General features: G+C 43.6%; 1 non-coding gene and 1 pseudogene across 1 annotated transcript; one reads left to right on the top strand and one right to left on the bottom strand.

Annotated features, from left to right (window-relative positions):
• Positions 1 to 1,989: 1,989 nt before the first annotated feature.
• LOC137363432 (histone H2AX-like) lies at positions 1,990 to 2,378 on the bottom strand (annotated as a pseudogene).
• A 16,771-nt stretch (positions 2,379 to 19,149) lies between these two features.
• On the top strand, positions 19,150 to 19,223 carry trnat-agu (transfer RNA threonine (anticodon AGU)). Its single transcript has one exon. It is a non-coding gene; the product is annotated as a tRNA-Thr (tRNA).
• The last annotated feature ends 315 nt before the right edge of the window (positions 19,224 to 19,538 follow it).

Here is a 19,538-nt window from a genome sequence, read left to right as displayed (position 1 = left end):
AATCCCACAATCAGATACAGTGTCAAAGACTGATAGGCATATTTGAGTTCACTTCCATAGAATAACAGAGATTTTCATGTGCAGAATGAACCTTATTTCACATTCAGTCTGGATACTGATAGATACACAATGAATCCTACAATCATGTTCAATACCAAGTTCAGACAGACACCATATATACCCCCCACTTATTCACAGTATCATAGACTGACAGACACAGAGTGAATCACGAAATCAATTAATTTCAGAGACCAGCAGATAGAGAATTAATCTCACTCTCACAGAAAGAACCAGAGATTGACATATATACATTGATACCCAAGCTCACATAAAATGACAGACACATAATTAAAACCATGGCATATATAGTACTTTAGACTGACACATAGAGAATGAATCACACAGTCACATTCTGACTGTAATGAGTGGTGCATACAGAATGAATCTCACACTCACATTTAGTTCCAGACACTGACAGATACAGAATGATATCCACATTCAGCCACAGTAGCAGATAGATACAGAAGCTGCCACGCATACAATACTCATGATTGACATACAGAATGAATCACACAATCACATTTAGTTTCATAGACTGATACTCAAATAATCTCACACTCAGACACAGTACCACAGACAGATAGATGTAGAATTAAACTCGCTGTCACATAATGTACCAGAAAGTGTCAAAATTAATCTCATAAAGTACAAAAGATGGATGGAATTTGTCTCACACTCAATGTAATCACCTACACTGAGCACGCCAAGCGCAAGACGGTCACTGCCATGGATGTGGTGTACGCTCTGAAACGGCACGGCCGCACTCTCTGCGGATTCGGCGGCTGAACAATTCGACCCTTTTCAGCAAACACACAACAAAGGCTCTTCGAAGAGCCACCCACCGCCTCACAGAGCGAGCAGTGACCGAGAAACGGGAGCTGGGATAGGCTGTTTAGAACAGTTCAATCAATCTGAAATATTTCAGATTTCCAGCATTCGCAGCATTTTACTTTTAATTCTTTGTTCAATCAATCTGCTGTGTTCGGGATGAAAAAAAAATGGAATCCCCGAATTTGACATTTCAGTTGCAGCAAGGATGTGCAGTGGATTTGATTTTCTAAACGGGCTGTGTAAACAGTGCCCGAGGCTCGACAGTTAGTTATTTCCAAAGTCGACACATGCCCTCAGTGAAAAGCCTCATCACTCCTCCAGAATCACTCATTGTTTTCATAGAATTTCAAAATGATTTCGCTGCAATGAGGGAATCCGGGAGTTTTGCAGCAGCCATTGAATCGGTCACTGGAACCAGACCCACTTGTGATGTTATTTCCCCCGAGACGGTGTTTCCTGCACTGAAACTGACAGGGTTTGTGAAACTGATCAGTTTCAGCTCAGTCATTCAGGGACCTGGATTTCCCACAGTTTGAGCCCGCGCTCTCCCGAGCTCACTTCTGATTGGTCACCCTCTTCTCATTCACATGTCTTAACCAATCGCAGAGCTTCGAATTAGGAAATACAACAAATCACTGGCTTAAATTGGCAGACAGTTTGAATTCGAAAAAGCCGCCAATTTCAGTGTTGGAAAGAAGCGAATTGATGGAAAATCTGGCGTTAGTTTAAAGCTGTTCGTAAAATCGCGCCACGACTTTGTGCTGATAAAAGCGGAATTAAAAATGTTTGTGATGGGTTAGATATATTACGTAGTTTTAATCTGTGATTTTTTGTCTACTTATCTGTAACAGGCGGTAAAAGACTCTATTCAGCAATCTGTAACGGGACAAATAACTCAAAATTGGTGTTGAAGTAATAAATTAGACAGGTTTGAGGGGACAGTGAGAAATCACTGAAACAGATGCTTAAACATTTGAAATAGTTCTCATTCGGTCCTGTTACTGACATTTTGGAATCAGACAGGAACCAGCCCTTTCACAGAGACTGTGGGTGACTCTGAAAAGAGCCTCTGGTTTATTCGATGACATTTCGGCCGCTTTACTTTTTCTGGGAGCTCTGAGCGCTGGTTTTCTTGGGCAGCAGCACGGCCTGGATATTAGGCAGCACCCCACCCTGACGATAGTCACCCCTCCCAGCAGCTTGTTGAGCTCCTCGTCGTTGCGCACGGCCAGCTGCAGGTGTCTGGGAATGATGCGGGTCTTCTTGTTGTCCCGGGCCGCGTTGCCAGCCAGCTCGAGGATTTCAGCGGTCAGATACTCGAGCACAGCAGCCAGATAGACCGGGGCTCCGGCACCCACACGCTCAGCATAGTTGCCCTTTCTTAGGTGCCTGTGAACACGGCCCACCGGGAACTGCAGTCCAGCCCGGGAGGAGCGAGACTTGGCCTTGGCCCGAGCTTTGCCGCCGGTCTTTCCTCTTCCAGACATTTCCACAATCTCACAAATACTTTCACAAAGAATGAATAATTTCCGCAGCATTTACTTTACTTATAGACTGAAAACTCTCCCCATTGGTCGCTACTAAATTCACTTCATTTGCCTATATTCTTCACCAATCAGGTCACTGACAAACAGAAGTGGGCGGGATTTACCGCCACAACATCAGAAGCAGAAAATTTGTCAATTTCAAAAAGCCCGCCAATTTCATTGTCGGAAAGGAGTGGATTAAAATAAATGTCATCCTTAGTCAAATACTTAAAATCCCTTCTCTTTATTTTGTTCTATTCAACTCCTTCCGTCACCAATTACAGACGCGGGTTTAAAATGTTGTTTAAATTGTGGATCTTTCTTCAATTGCTTTCAAACTGTCCCGGGCGGTACTAAATCCCTGTTCACAGCATTTCCCTGAAGGGAAACATTCAGTTTATCTTCAATCAGAGCCCAGTGTCCTTCTCTGAAAAGAGGGAGCCGGATGGAGTCCTCAAACAGCCCTTAGTCTGCTGTGTAATAATCCCATTCCGGGCTGTAACACTGCGGAGAGTTGCTGTTCATAAAATGATGAATCGGTTCACATTTCAGGAATAGGGTGAAGGGACTGAGGTCTGACCCTTACCGCTGAAAGCAGCTGTTAATGCGGTCATTCAGGGGCTGTGCAAAACCACAATAACAGCTTTAAGCAAAAAAGTAAAGGCGGATGAGCGGATTATGGGTTTGAGTTCGGTTTATGGGACAGCAGACAAAAACACAGCAGTGGGACATTTATTATGTTACACATTGTCTTAAAATGATTTCATAGAGATGTTCGGATGCAGCTTTTTCAGAGAGATTGTGGGTGGATCTGAAAAGAGCCGTTGTGTTTGGGATGTTTTTTCAGTCCATTGTGCAGTTTTACTTGGAGCTGGTGTACTTGGTCACCGCCTTTGTCCCTTCCGACACGGCGTGCTTGGCCAGCTCCCCGGGCAGCAGCAGGCGCACGGCGGTCTGGATCTCCCGGGAGCCGATGGTGCTGCGCTTGTTGTAATGGGCCAGGCGGGAAGCCTCACCCGCGATGCGCTCGAAAATATCGTTCACAAACGAGTTCATGATGCTCATGGCCTTGGAGGAGATGCCGGTGTCGGGGTGAACCTGCTTCATCACTTTGTAGATGTAGATGTAGTAACTCTCCTTCCTCGACTTTCTCCGCCTTTTGCCGCCCTTTGCTGACGGTTTACTCACAGTTTTCTTGGCGCCCTTCTGAGCAGCTGCTTTCTTCTTCTCCTCAACCATCTTCAGTTTCAATTTCAGACTCAGAAATAAACCAAACCCCTTCCGAGTGCGGATTAAATAGACAATCCCACAGCTCTATGCTAATGAGGGATGGGGGAAAGTAAAGATTGTGATTGCGTGATTGGGAGTGATGTCACAATGGTTTTTTATTGTAATTCTACAATTGGTCTCTTTCGCCATCCAATCAGATTAAATATTTGCAACCAATCACAAACACCCATACTGCAATCAGGAAGTATATTTCACAAAGACTCTCTCCAGCCCCAGTTTCTGTTGAAAGAGCCGCTCCCTGTGTGGAGCTTCCTGGAAATGTCCTGGCTGTTGTTGGGAGGACACTTATTGACTGATTCTGTGTCGTTGTGTCTCTGCTATTGCATGTGAGTGTGCAATTAATTTCATTTTTAGTCCAGACTGCTGTGTTTGAGTGTTTTATGTAATTTGGTAACTCAGTCTCTGGTGCTGTATGGATTCATTCTGTCTCTGTCAGGTATTGTGTTTGAGTGTGAGGAGATGAGGTGGAGTGTTGCAGCAAGGAAGATGGAAAAGAGCATTGGTGCCGATGACACAGCCTTACTTGACCCCAGTTTGCACTCGGATTGGGTCAGTGATAGATCCGTTGGCAAGGATTACAGCTTGCATGTCGCAGTGCAGTATGTTTGAGGAGGACATTCCATAATCCCTCTCGGTTGGTGGAGTCGAAGGCCTTTGTCAGGTCAGAGAAGGCTATGTATAAATGTTGCTGCTTCTCCTTACATTTTCTTGAAGTTGTCTTGCTGTGAAGATTATGTTCACTGTGCCTGTTGATGGACAGAATCCACATTGTGATTCCAGTAGGAGTTCTTCAGCCACGGGGAGGAGGCAGTTGAGAAGGACTCTTGTGATGACCTTCCCTGTGGTGGACAGCAGGGATACCCCTCTATAGTTAACACAGTCGGTCGTGTCAACGTTTTTTAAAGATGATCACAATTACCGCATCACGGCGATCCCCTGACATGCTCTCCTCCTTCTAGATGAGGGAAATGAGACATGTATTTGTGTCGAGTGTTTCTCTGCCATATTTTAGAATTTTGATGTGAATTCTATCTATTCTGGCAGTCTTATTGTTTTTTAGCTGTCCATCTCTAGTATCATGTGTGAATGTGGGATTCATTCTGTACCTGTCACTCACTGGTACTTTGTGAAAGTGTGAGATACATTCTGTATCTGTCAGTCTTCGGTATTGTATGTGAGTGTGGAATACATTCTGTCAGTGGCACTGTGTATGAGTATTTGATTCATTCTGTCAGTCTCTGGAATGTTATGTGATTTTGGACTTAGTCTTAATCTGTCAGTGGTTCTGTATGTGTGGAATTCAAGGTATATCTGTCAGTATCTCAGTGTGTGTGTGAGTTCATTCTTTATCTGTCAGTCTATGGTGCTTTATGTGAGTTTGGCAGTCACTGAATCTGCCAGGTACTGTAGGAGTATTTGAGAATGATTTTGTATGTGTCAGTCTTTGCTACTACATAGGAGTGTGGGATTAATTCTGTATCTGTCAGCCTTTGGTAGTGTGTGTGATTGTGGGATGAATTAATTCGCAGTCATTGGTGCCCAGTATGAATGTGGAAATCATTCTGTAACTCAGCCTGATATTGTTATGTGAGGGTAGAAATCACGTGTATCTTTCGATCCTGGGTGCTGACTGTGAGCATGGGATTCATTCTGTACCTGTCGGTGGTACTGTATCTATCTGTGGGATTAATTCTGTACCTTTCAGTCACTGGTATTGTGTATGAAAGTGGGATTAATTCTAGATCCACCACACATTGGTTGTGTGTGTGTGTGTGTGTGTGTGTGTAAGAACATAAGAAGATACGAAATAGGACAGGAGTAGACCATTTGGCCCATCAAGCCTGTTCTGCCACTCAATGAGATCATGGCAGTTCTGATTGTGGCCTTAACTTCACTTTCCTGCCTGCCCCCATAACCATTGACTGTGTTGTAGATCAAAAATCTGTCTATTGCTGCGTTGAATATATTCAATGACACAGCCTCCACAGTCCTCTGGAGAGCAGAATTCCAAAGATTAACAACCCTCTCAGAGAAGAAATTCCTCCTCATCTCCTTCTTGAAAGAGCGACTGCTCATCTTTATCTCTGGCCCCTAATTCTACAATCCCCCACAAGGAGAAACATCCTCTCAGCATCTACCTGTCCAGCCCACTGAGAATCTTACAGGTTTCAATAAGATCACCTCTCAATCTTCTAAACTCCAGTGAGTATAGGCCCAGCCTGCTCAACTTTTTCTCATAAGACAATCAAACATCCCAGCAATCAGCCGAGTGAACCTTCTTTGAAGTGATTCCAATGCAAGTATATTCCTCCTTATTTAAGGAGACCAAAACTGTATGGGGATGGGATGTCACTATTGCCCTGTAAAGTTATGGCAAAACTTCCTTACTTTTATACTCCATTCCCCTTGCTAAAAATGCCAATTACTTGCGATACCTTCATGCTAACATTTTTGTAATTCATGTACCTGGACACCCAGATTCCTTGGTACAGCAGCATTCTGCAGTCTCTCTCTATATAAATAATATTCTGTTTTTCTATTCTACCTGCCAAAGTAGATAATCTCACATTTCCCCATATTATGCTCCATCTGCCAAATGTTTTCCCACTGACTTAACCTATCTATATCTCTTTGCAGACACATTTTGTCCTCCTCACAACTTTCTTTCCTACCTATATTTGTACCATCTACAAATTTGGCAACAATATACTTGGTCCCTTCACTCAAGTTATTAATATAGACCATAAATAGTTGAGGCCCCAGCACTGTACCTGTGGCACTCCATTAGTTACAGTTTGCCAATCTGAATATGCTCCATTTATCCCCACTCTCTGTTTTCTGTGAGTTAGCCAATCCCATATCCATGTGTGGATAGTTTTCAGTTTGTATCTGTCAGTGCCTGGTACTCTATGTAGGTTTTGGACTCTTTCTCAATCTCTCAGTGCTACTATTTGTGTGTTAGGTTGCTTCAGATGACTCGGGCTGAGGTACTGTGAGTGAGTGCAATAATCAACCTATACTTTTCAGCATCTGGCACTGAGCCTGTGTTTCAGCATCACTTTATCTGTCAATATCTGGTCAATATCTATATATCATTATATAACCTTCCATCCCTGGGATTGTTTGCAAGTCTGGATTCATTCCACATAAAATGTCAGCACAGCAACAGGCCACTGATGTGGTTGGTTTTAAGCAGACAATATGTTTGAAGTTTTGCCAAGTATTAAATATCTGTCACTGTGAACATAATAGTGAAAGATAATGTGTCTTTCAATCTGATACAGGATTGATGTGCAAATGTAACTCAGGCTGTACTAATCAATTTGATCAGTGCCATTCAGTATGAGGGAGAATCTTGGACTTGTGTGTAAAATGAGCTCAGTCTGGAATTGCACAGTATCTTCCATCTGACACGATGAGGTTTTAGGACTGGTATGTAATTTATAGCTCAGACTATACTGATCAAATTTATAATGTATCTTTTAGTTTCACAATCCGGATGAGTTTTAAACTGGAATCTGAGTTTGTATCTCAGGTTATACTATATTTCAGAATCTCTCAATCTGATTATGCACTTGAGATTTTGACTTGTATCTAATGTATATGTCTGGACACATTATGGGAATTAATACTGATAATAAACTCATAATGACCTGTGTAAATATTGGATCTCAGAAGATGTTTTTTTTTAGAATTAGAATTAGAATTAGAACATTACAGCGCAGTACAGGCCCTTCGGCCCTCGATGTTGCGCCGACCTGTGAAACCATCTGACCTACACTATTCCATTTTCATCCATATGTCTATCCAATGACCACTTAAATGCCCTTAAAGTTGGTGAATCTACTACTGCTGCAGGCAGGGCGTTCCATGCCCTTACTACTCTCTGAGTAAAGAAACTACCTCTCACATCTGTCCTATATCTATCACCCCTCAACTTGAAGCTATGTCCCCTCGTGTTTGCCATCACCATCCGAGGAAAAAGACGCTCACTTTCCACCCTATCTAACCCTCTGATTATCTTATATGTCTCTATTAAGTCACCTCTCCTCCTCCTTCTCTCTAACGAAAACAACCTCAAGTCCCTCAGCCTTTCCTCGTAAGACCTTCCCTCCATACCAGGCAACATCCTAGTAAATCTCCTCTGCACCCTTTCCATAGCTTCCACATCCTTCCGATAATGCGGTGACCAGAACTGCACGCAATACTCCAGGTGCGGTCTCACCAGAGTTTTGTACAGCTGCAGCATGACCTCGTGGCTCCGAAACTCGATCCCCCTACTAATAAAAGCTAACACACCATATGCCTTCTTAACAGCCCTATTAACCTGGGTAGCAACCTTCAGGGATTTATGCACCTGGACACCAAGATCTCTCTGTTCATCTACACTGCCAAGAATCTTCCCATTAGCCCAGTACTCTGCATTCCTGTTACTCCTTCCAAAGTGAATCACCTCGCACTTTTCCGCATTAAACTCCATTTGCCATCTCTCAGCCCAGCTCTGCAGCCTATCTATGTCCCTCTGTACCCTACAACATCCTTTGGCACTATCCACAACTCCACCGACCTTAGTGTCATCTGCAAATTTACTAAACCACCCTTCTACACCCTCTTCCAGGTCATTTATAAAAATGACAAACAGCAGTGGCCCCAAAACAGATCCTTGCAGTACACCACTAGTAACTAAACTCCAGGATGAACATTTGCCATCAACCACCACCCTCTGTCTTCTTTCAGCTAGCCAATTTCTGATCCAAAGCTCTAAATCACCTTCAACCCCATACTTCCGTATTTTCTGCAATAGCCTACCGTGGGGAACCTTATCAAACGCCTTACTGAAATCCATATACACAACATCCACTGCTTTACCCTCATCCACCTGTTTGGTCAGCTTCTCAAAAAACTCAATAAGGTTTGTGTCACAAAACCGTGCTGACTATCTCTAATGATCTTATTCTTTTCAAGATGATTATAAATCCTGTCTCTTATAACCTTTTCCAACATTTTACCCACAACCGAAGTAAGGCTCACAGGTCTATAATTACCAGGGCTGTCTCTACTCCCCTTCTTGAACAAGGGGACAACATTTGCTATCCTCCAGTCTTCCGGCACTATTCCTGTCGACAATGACGACATAAAGATCAAGGACAAAGGCTCTGCAATCTCCTCCCTAGCTTCCCAGAGAATCCTAGGGTAAATCCCATCTGGCCCAGGGGACTTATCTATTTTCACACTTTCCAAAATTGCTAACACCTCCTCCTTGTGAACCTCAATCCCATCTAGCCTAGTAGCCTGAATCTCAGTATTCTCCTCAACATTTTCTTTCTCTACTGTAAAGACTGACACAAAATATTCATTTAGCACTTCCCTATCTCCTCTGATTCCACACACAACTTCCCACTACTATCCTTGATTGGCCCTAATCTAACTCTCATCATTCTTTTATTCCTAATATACCTATAGAAAGCCTTAGGGTTTTCCCTGATCCGATGCGCCAATGACTTCTCGTGTCCACTCCTTGCTGATCTTAGCTCTCCCTTTAGATCCTTCCTGGCTAGCTTGTAGCTCTCAAGCGCCCTAACTGAGCCTTCACGTCTCATCCTAACATAAGCCTTCTTCTTCCTCTTGACAAGCGCTTCAACTTCTTTAGTAAACCACGGCTCCCTCACTCGACAACTTCCTCCCTGCCTCACAGGTACATACTTATCAAGGACACGCAGTAGCTGCTCCTTGAATGTTATTGAGGTTAATTCTGTAACTTTGAAACAGGAACAATATGTCAGTTCTATGTGTGTTTAATTTGTAGCTGAGGTTGCACTATTGTGGGATTGACACACTGATAATTTGATAGTGGGTGAGAATTTGGACTGGGATTTGTGTGTCTACCTGTCAGTGGTACTGAGTTGGGGTGACATGGAAACAACGTCTGTCTCTCCTGCTCTATTTGATTGATGGATTGAAAATGTGTCTCTGGAACTATTTCTGCCGTCTGAGACTGTGGAACTGATGACCTGTCTGTGTCTCTGCGCTCTGTGAGTGATAATGTACGGACTGTGTGTGAGAAGGAGCTGGTGACTCTCTTCCTTGTAACTTGGTGGAGGAAACATCACATTTATTCTGGTTCATTCAATTATTTGTCTGTTTGAACAAAAGTATGTTTGTAACTAAAATACAGGTGAGATCAAAGATACAGAGTTTTAATGAATTTAATCTCTCAAATAATAATGAGCCCCCACAAAGGAAGCCCAGTCATACAAATATTATCATTGTTTGACTGCATTGCAGTAACAGGTTCATCCCATTCTGTCTCCATCCCCCATCGACACACAACCCGAGAATGTCCTCTCCCTTCCCCCACTCACTCCATGTTCCGGGACCAGTTCCAGCTCCAATCCGCCTCTTACAAACAGCCCCCGCCTCCTCCTGAACTTGCCCCGGACTCGATGCTGATCTCTGAGTCAATCTGTGGACACGCTCCCAAAGCGATGTGCTGCTGGAAGGAGGCTGCTGTTTGCTCCCTTTCCCAGGGACCGGGATCTCTCCATTCACGGCTGTTTTAAACCATCTTCTTCCGCTCACAGGCAGTGCTGGGGGAGGGGAGCGCTGGCGCCGATTTCTGCAACAATTCCGCAAACAGAAACATGGAAAATTTCCGGCGCAGAATGAGGCCACTCGGCCCATCGTGTCCGCGCCAGTTCAAAGAGAGCGATCCAGCCTCATCCCACAGTTTATTGTTATTGGACAGTGAAGTGTGGAAACAGAAGCGGACAGTCAGGATGTGGGGAGTTACACAAAGAGAATCTATTATAGGCACCAGGTGAGAAGTGTGAAGGACACATTTTAAACAGCGGCTGTTTGGTTTCGCTTGAACGGTTAGACCATGGGAGCGAGAACTGGAAATCTGACCTGTGTAAAAGTCCCTGCTCCGTCGGTCAGTCCCATTCATGGCCCAGTGGATTGTTTCTGGATGTCATTTAATTGTTGTAAAACGGCCAAAGCCCCTGGTATGCAGCAGCTGGGGGCTGAAGGACTGCAGTGGAATCAGACACTGACTGTTTAGTTTAGTTTAGAGATACAGCACGTTAACGGGCCCTTCGGCCCACCGAGTCTGTGCCGACCATCAACCACACATTTATACTAATCCTACACTAATGCCGTATTCCTATCACATCCCCACCTGTCCCTATATATTTCCCTACCACCTACCTATGCTAGGGGCAATTTATGATGGCCAATTAACCTAATAAACTGCAAGTCTTTGACATGTGGGAGGAAACCGGAGCACCCGGATGAAACCCACGCAGACACAGGGATAACATGCAAACTCCGCATAGCCAGTACCCAGAATCGAACCCGGGGCCGTGGAGCTGTGAGGCTGCAATGCTAACCACTGCGCCACTGTGCCGCCTTTGTTTGTATTGCTGGGTTTCCTTTGTGATTGTTCACAATGATTATTCATTGAATAATTATTTTGGTCTCTCTTGTAACTTCCACCACACCTCTTCCTGAATTATAATAAATACTTTTTCTTTCTACAGGCAAATACTTGAAGGAAGCAGAATAAATGTCATGATGCCTCAGCACAAGGGGAAGTGCAGCCGGCTTCTCACACACAGTAAGTACAGTATCATTCAGAGAAAAAAGAGACATCAGTTCCACAATCACTGCCAGCAGTACTAGTCAGACTGGCACTGATCCCAAGTTCCAGAGACTAACAGTCAATCCAACAGTCACACAGAGCATGACAGACTGAAGTTGTTTCCATTTCACCCCAACTCTGTCCCACTGACAGGTAGATACATCAATCCCAGTCCAAAATCACATCCACTGTCAGATTGCAAGGCACTGTGTCACTCTCACAAGACAGCAGCCTGAACTACAAATTCAATGTCAGATAGAACAGACAAACAGTACCCGATTGTAAAGTACAGAATTAATCTCAATAATGTAACCAGACTGCAGTCTGAGCTACATGTTACACACCACTCCACAAATCTCACAAATAGTCAGGCTGGAAGACACAGTATTAATTCCATTACTGCAAACTGAATGCACTGTTATCTACCAGGACATGAAACATATTGTAGAATGAAAGGACACAGACCTGAAATGTTAATTGTGTTTCTCCCTCCACAAATGCTGCCTAAACTGCTGAGTATTTCCAGCATTTTTGTTTATTTCAGATTTCCAGCATCGACAGACTTTTGCTTTTATTTTAGAGTTAAAGAAACATTGCATTTTTTTATTTATTTAGAGATACAGCACTGAAACAGGCTCTTCGGCCCACCGTGTCTGTGCCGACCAACAACCACCCATTTATACTAACCCGACAGTAATCCCTTATTCCCTATCATTTACCTGCACTTGGGTCAATTTACAATGGCCAATTTACTTATCACCTGCAAGTCTTTGGCTGTGGGAGGAAACCGGAGCACCCGGTGAAAACCCACACAGACACAGGGTGAACTTGCAAACTCCACACAGGCAGTACCCAGAATCGAATCGGGGTCTCTGGAGCTGTGAGGCTGCGGTGCTAACCACTGCGCCACTGTGTCTTCTCGAGACACCCCTTGAGAAGTGAGACTTTTTGCCCAGAGATGGGGCTCTGTGAGGTGAGAGTGACTGCCCTTGACATCAAGGCAGCCTTTCACGTGTATGGCAACAAGGCAGCCCTAGCAAAACCAGTGTAAATAGAAATCAGGGCAAAATGCTCTGCTGTTTGCAGTCATACCTAGCACTAAGGAAGATGGCTGTGGTTGTTCAGGTTAATCATCTCAGTCTCCGGCCATTACAGCTGGAATTCCTCAGAGAGGTGTTCTAGGCCCAACCATCTTCAGCAGCTTCGTCAATGACCTTCCCTCCATCACAAGGCCAGAAGTGTGGATGTTTTCTGATGATTGCACAATGTTCAGCACCATTCATGACTCCTCAGATACTGAAGCAGCCCGTGTCCAGATGCAGCAAGACCTGGACAACGTCCAGGCTTGGGTTGATAAGTGGCAAGTAACATTGGCATCAGATAAGTGCCAGGCAATGACCATCTCAAACAAGAGAGAATCTAATCATCTCCCCTTGATGTTCAATGGCATTACCATCACTGAATCCCCCACCATTAACATTGACCATTGGTTACCATTGACCAGAAACTGAACTGGACCAGCCATATAAATGCTGTGACTGCAAGAGCAGGTCAGAGGCTACGAATTCTGCGGCGAGTAACTGACCTCCTGTTTCCCCACATCCGTCCACCATTCACAAGACACAAGTCAGGATTGTGATGGAATACTGTCCACTTGCCTGGATGAAGGCAGCTCCAACAACACTCAAGTAGCCTGTTTGATTGCCCACATCCACCACCTTCAATATTCACTCCATTCACCACTGATGCACAGTGGCAGCAGTGCGTACCAGCTAAAAGATGCACTGCAGCATCACACCAAGGCTTCTTCGACAGTACCTTCCAAACCCAGAACCTCCACCACCAACAAGGACAAGGGCAGCAGATGCATGGGAACACTACCACCTGCAAGTTCCCCTCCAAGCCACACACCATCCTGACTTGGAACTACATCACCATTCCTTCACTGCCGCTGGGTAAAAATCCGGGAACTCCCTTCCAAACAGCACTGCTGGAATTCCTGCAGCTCAAGGACTGCAGCGGCTTAAGAAGGCAGCTCACCACCACTTTGTCAAGGGAAATTTGGAATGGGCAATAAATGCTGGCATAGCCAGTGATGCCTACATCACACTAACAAATGAAAAAAGTGAGGAAATAGTGAAGGGCTTTTATAGAATACACAGAGACACGTTTCCACTTGTGGTGTCTGAAACGAGCCAAAAATATAAAATCGACATTCATAAAACCAATGAGGAATTCATGAAAACTGTATTTACGTAGTGAGTGGTTAGAATCTTGAATTTGCAACCACAGGGAGAGGTCGAGGCAAATAGTATTGATGCATTTAAGGGGAGGTGGAACAACTGTATGGGAAGAAAGGAATTGAGGGATATACAGAATGGGCTTTATTTTTGTTTATTTGTGCAGATGAAGCAGGGTGGCTGGAAATATGTGTAGAGCATAGAGAAGTTGGGACGACCCCAGTGCAGTGTTTTGTCTAGATGGATCTGCCCAGAATACTTGTGATGCAGGAGCTGGGAGCTTCTGTACTTCAGTGGAGACAGATACTGACACTGGTTTTCATTTGTGGGTGTTTTTAATGATTATTAATTGCGAAATTAAATTCACCTCTTTGATATTTTGCACCTCCCCTGTTCTTGAGTTAAGACATATTTTTTCTTCATGCAGGCAAATACTTGAAGGAATCGTGATGAATGTGATGGTTGCTGCACTCGAGGCACAAGGAACAGTGCAGCCAGCTCCTCTCACACACAGTAGGTACATTATCACTCAGAGTACACAGGGATAGACAGTTCATCAGTTCCCTAGTCTCAGACTGCAGAAGTAGTCAGGCCCACATTGATCCCGAGTTCCAGAGACACATTTTCAATCCAACAATCAAACAAAGCAGGAGAAAAATAAGTTGTTTCCATTTCACCCCAATTCAGTCCCATTGACAGTCAGATACATCAATCCCAGGTCAAAGTCACCCTCATTAACAGATTGAAATACAATGTGTCAATCTAAATATAATGCAGACTTCGCTATCAATTAAATATCAGATAGAATTGGCACACGTTATTGATTGAATGGCACAGAATCTCTTGTAATGCTGTACCCTGAGATTTAAATTAAATACCATACTCAAAGCTCACATCCATTCATGATAAAGGATGTTTAAACATCCCCATAGTGTCCCCTGAGATACAAGTTACATACAAGTCCAACATTCATTCCAGTGAAAGTTTCTAAGGTGCTGAAAGATATTGTAACCTGAGACACAAATTAGATACCAGTTCAGAACTCACCCACACTGTGAAATGGAAAGATACAGAATCAATTCCATTAGTGTAGATTGATCTAAATATTATATTCCATTCTAAAAACTCATACAATATCAAACTGAAATACAGTATCAATTCCATGAGTGTAGATTGATCTAAACATTGCCAGTCCAAAAATAAAACAGTATTAGATTAAGTAATGCTGATAGAAAGTGCAAACTGTGATGTAAATTAGATGCCTGAACTCACCCAGACTGCGGAATTTAAAAATACAGTCGACTGAGATACACATTATTTACCAGCCAAAAACATCTCAAACATTATCAGAGTGAAATAGATTATCAATTCCATTTGTGTAGACTGAAATCCACAGAACAAAGCAGTAAAAAAATCTCATACAGCGGTATGGTGGTTTTGTGGTGACATTACAGGACGAGTAATCCTGAAGCCTCCACTAATGGTCCAGAGAAACAAGTTCAATTTCCATTACAACAGCTGGGTAATTATAGTATCATAGAATCAAAGAAAGTTTAAGGCACAGAAAGAGGCCACTTGGCCCATCGTGTCTGTGCCAGATGAAAAAATTTCCACCCATTCTAATTCCACCTTCTAGCATTTGGTCTGTAGCCCTGCAGATTACAGCACTTGAATGTATATCCAAACTTCTTTTGAATGAATTGAGACAGTGAGTTCCAGACCCCCACCACCCTCTGGCTGAAAAAAACGTTTCCTCATCTCCCCCGTAATCTTTCTACCAATCACTTTGAAGCTATTTCCCCTAGTCACTGACCTCTCTGCTCAGGTAAATAGGCCCTTCACTTCAACTCTATCCAGGCACCTCAACATTTTGTATGTTTCAATGAGATTTCTCCTCAGCCTTCTCTGTGCCAAGGAGAACAGCCTCAGCCTATCCAGTCTTTCATCATAGCTGCATTTTTCCAATCCCGGCAACATTCTCGTGAATCTCCTCTGTACCCTCTCTAGTGCAATTACATCCTTTCTGTAATAAGGTGATCAGAACTACATACAGTATTCATTGTGGCCTGACTAATGATTTATACAGTTCCAGCATAACCTCCCTGCTCTTAAATCTATACCTCGGCTAATAAAGGAAAGGATTCCATATGCCTTCTTACCACCTTAACGACCTGTCCTGCTACCTTCAGGGATCTGTGGGCATTTACTCCAAGGTCCCTCACTTCCTCTACACCTCTCAGTACTCTCCCATTAATTGTGTATTCCTTTGCCTTGTTTGACCTCCCCAAATGCAGCAACTCACACTTCTGAATTGAATTCTATTTGTCATTTTTCTGCCCATCTGACCAGACCATGAAGATCTTCCTGCAGCCTACAGCTATCCTCCTTGCTATTTACCACACAGCCAATCTTTGTGCCATCTGCAAACTCATACCCCCTACATTTACATCCATGTAGACTACATCAACTGCACTACCCTCATCTATCTTCCTTCTTAATTCTTCAAAATTTCGATCAAGTTGGGCAGACAAGATCTTCCCTTAACAAATCCATGCTGACTATCCTTGATTAATCTGTGCCTTTCGAAGTAACATTTTATTCTGTCTCTCAGAATAGATTCCAATAATTTGCCCAATACTGATGTTAGACTGACTGGCCTGTAATTATTTGGTCTCCCTCACTCCCTTTTTAAACAAAGGTACAACGTTAGCAGTCCTGCAATCCTCCATCACCACACCTGTATCCAGTGAGGTCTGGAAAATGATGATCAGCTCTTATGCTATTTCCTCTCTTGCTTCTTTTTAACAGCCTGAGGTGCATTCCATCCGGCGCTCGTGATTTATCAACTTTCATATACAATAATCCCATTAATATGTCCTCTCTCCCTCTGTATGAATCACATCCATACTTCACACCCCTCTTCCTTATCTACAATATATGCATCTTCCCCCTCTTTTGTGAAGACAGATGCAAAGCATTTATTCAGAACAATGTCAGCATCTTCTGCTCTGCACATAGGTTACCTTTTTTATCTTTTCTGAGCCCTACTCTTTCCTTATTTATCCTTTTACTCTCAATGTATTGAGAAAACATCTTTGGGTTCACCATGATTTTGATTGCCAATATTCTTTAATGCTCTCGCTTAACTTTCCTAATTTCAATGTTGATTTCCCCCCTCCACATTCTATACTCCTCTCGGCTTTCTGTAGTATTCAGTTCTCTGTGTTGGGCATAAACTTTCCTTTACTGCCTTATTATACCCGTATACTCCTTGACATCCATGGGGCTCTAGATTTGGCCTTCCCACCCTTTTTCTTTGTGGGAACATGTTGACTCCGAACCCCTTGAATCTCCCCTTTGAATTCTTCCCACTGCTCTGACACTGATTTACCGTCAAGTACCTGTTTCCAGTCCACTTTCGGTAAATCACTCTTCAGCTTAGTAAAGTTGGTCTTGCCCCAACTGAGAACTCTAACTCCTGTTCTGTCCTTGTCCTTTCCATAATTATATTAAAACTGATTGAATTATGATCACTACCACCAAAATGCTGTCCCACTGCCACTCCTTCCACCTGCCCCTCTTCATTTCCTAAAACTAAACCTAAAACTTCACCCTCTCTGTTGGACTTGCTACATATTGGCTAAAAAAGTACTCCTGAATGCACCTCAATAATTCTGCTCCCTCAATTCCCTCTACACAAAAAGTATCCCAGTTAATGTTTGGGTGGTACAAATCCCCCACTGTTACTGCCCTATTGTTCTTGCACTTCTCAGAGATTTGCCTACATATCTGCTCTTCCATCTCCCTCTGACTGTTTAGGGGTCTCTTGTACACTCCCAGCAGTGTGATTGCCTCTTTTTTGTTCCTCAGCTCAATCTATACGGTCTCATTTGATAAACCTTCCAACATATCATCCCTCCTCACAGCTGTAATAGTTTCTTTGACCAAAATTGCCACTCCCCTTCCTTTTTTATCCCCTTCCCTCTCACGTCTGAAAACCCTGTAACCAGGAAAATTGAGCTGCCATGCCTGTCCCTCCTTTAGCCATGTTTGTGTAATAGCTATGATATCATACTGCCATGTGTCTAACTGTGCCCTGAGCTCATCTGCTTCATTTGCTATACTCCTTGCATTGATTTAGATATCCTTGAGCACTGCCAACATTTTTTGTTTTGAATTTTCTAATCAGTGTTTCCTCTCTCTTCCAGACTCCATTAATTTTCTGCCTAGCATTTTTATTTCTGATTTTGTCCCATCTGACTCTACCTTCCAGTCCCCATCTCCCTGCCAAACTAGCTTAAACCCTTCCCAACAGCACTAGCAAAACATCCTGCAAGGAACTCCGTCCTGGCTCGGTTCAGGTGCAACCCGTCCAACCTGTCCCAAAAATCTAAAGTCCTCCCTCCTGCACCATTTTTCCAGCCACACGTTCATCTGTCTTATCCATCTATTCCTGTACATTCATCTGTCTTATCCATCTATTCCTGTACTCACTTGCACGTGGCACTGGGAGTAATCCAGAGATTATTACTTTTGATGTCCTGCTTGCTAATTTCTTACCTCACTCCGTAAGTTCTGACTGCAGCACAACATCCTTATATCTACCTATGTTGTTGGTTCTGATGTGGACTACCACTGCTGGCTGTTCACCCTCCCCCTTCAGGATGCTCTGTAACTGCTCAATGACATCCTTTACCCTGGCACCAGGGAGCCAACACTCCATTCCTGGATTCACGTCTGTGGCCATAGAAACACCTGATTGTTCCCTTGACGATTGAATCACCTATCACTATGGCTTTTCCAGTCTTCCCTGTACTCCCCTTTGCAGCTGAGTCACCCATGGTGTCATGGACTTGGCTCCGGCTGCACTCCCCAGGTGAAGCATCATTGTCCTCTGTATTCAGAACTGAATACCTGCTGGAGAGAGAGACGCACTCGGGGTGTCCTGCACTACCTGCCTGATTCTTTTTGACTGCCTGCTGGTCACCCATTCCCTCTCTCCCTGCATACACTTAAGCTGTGGGGTGACCACATCTATAAACAAAGAACAGTACAGCACAGGAACAGGCCATTCGGCCCTCCAAGCCCGCGCCGATCTTGATGCCTGTCTAAACTAAAACCTTCTGCACTTCAGGGGACCGTATCCCTCTCTTCCCATCCTATTCATGTATTTGTCAAGATGCCTCTTAAACATCGCTATCTTCCCTGCTTCCACCACCTTCCCCGGCAGCAAGTTCCAGGCACTCACCACCCTCTGTGTAAAGAACTTGCCTCGCACATCCCCTCTAAACTTTGCCACTCTCGCCTTAAACCTATGTCCCCTCGTAACTGACTCTGCCACCCTGTGAAAAAGCTTCTGACTATCCACTCTGTCTCTGCCACTCATAACTTTGTCAACCTCGATCATGTCGCCCCTCCACCTCCATTCTCAGTTTTGGGAAAAATAGAGTATATGAATGTATCAGTAAGTAGGAAAAGTTAAAATATGTTGTGACCAGTGGAGAAGTGTGATGATAATAAACAGATCCTCCTCTGATTTCAACTACGCAAGCATCTGTGATCTGGCTCTGCAGCTTAGTTGGTTAAAGCACCTGTCTAGTAAACAGAAGAGCCTGGGTTCAACTCCCAGCAGAGCCGTATTTCATATTTGTGATATGCTTTAGAAGTTTCCTTATCAATCATTTATATCTCTGTTTTGTGAACTTGAACTTGGAATTCAAATTACATGATGAATTTCAGTCACAGGAGAAAACAGCCTTTGTGAAGGATGTGAGTTGGGAATGGCTGTTCTTCCTTGTCCAGAAATTCAGTGCTGATACGCCAAAGGCAACTTCTTTGATACAAATTTGTTCACGGTTACATTCAATCTGGAAAACAGCTCGACATTAATCTCACTGAAGGAAAGTGTGACTGCGTTGTATGTTTCAGAGTGTTTGTGTCGTTATGTGTTGC

The sequence above is a fragment of the Heterodontus francisci genome, unplaced genomic scaffold (assembly GCF_036365525.1).
Source record: "Heterodontus francisci isolate sHetFra1 unplaced genomic scaffold, sHetFra1.hap1 HAP1_SCAFFOLD_61, whole genome shotgun sequence".
NCBI classification, from domain to species: domain Eukaryota; kingdom Metazoa; phylum Chordata; class Chondrichthyes; order Heterodontiformes; family Heterodontidae; genus Heterodontus; species Heterodontus francisci.
The sequence above is the reverse complement of the archived record's forward strand: the minus strand, read 5'-3'. Positions and strand labels throughout refer to the sequence as shown.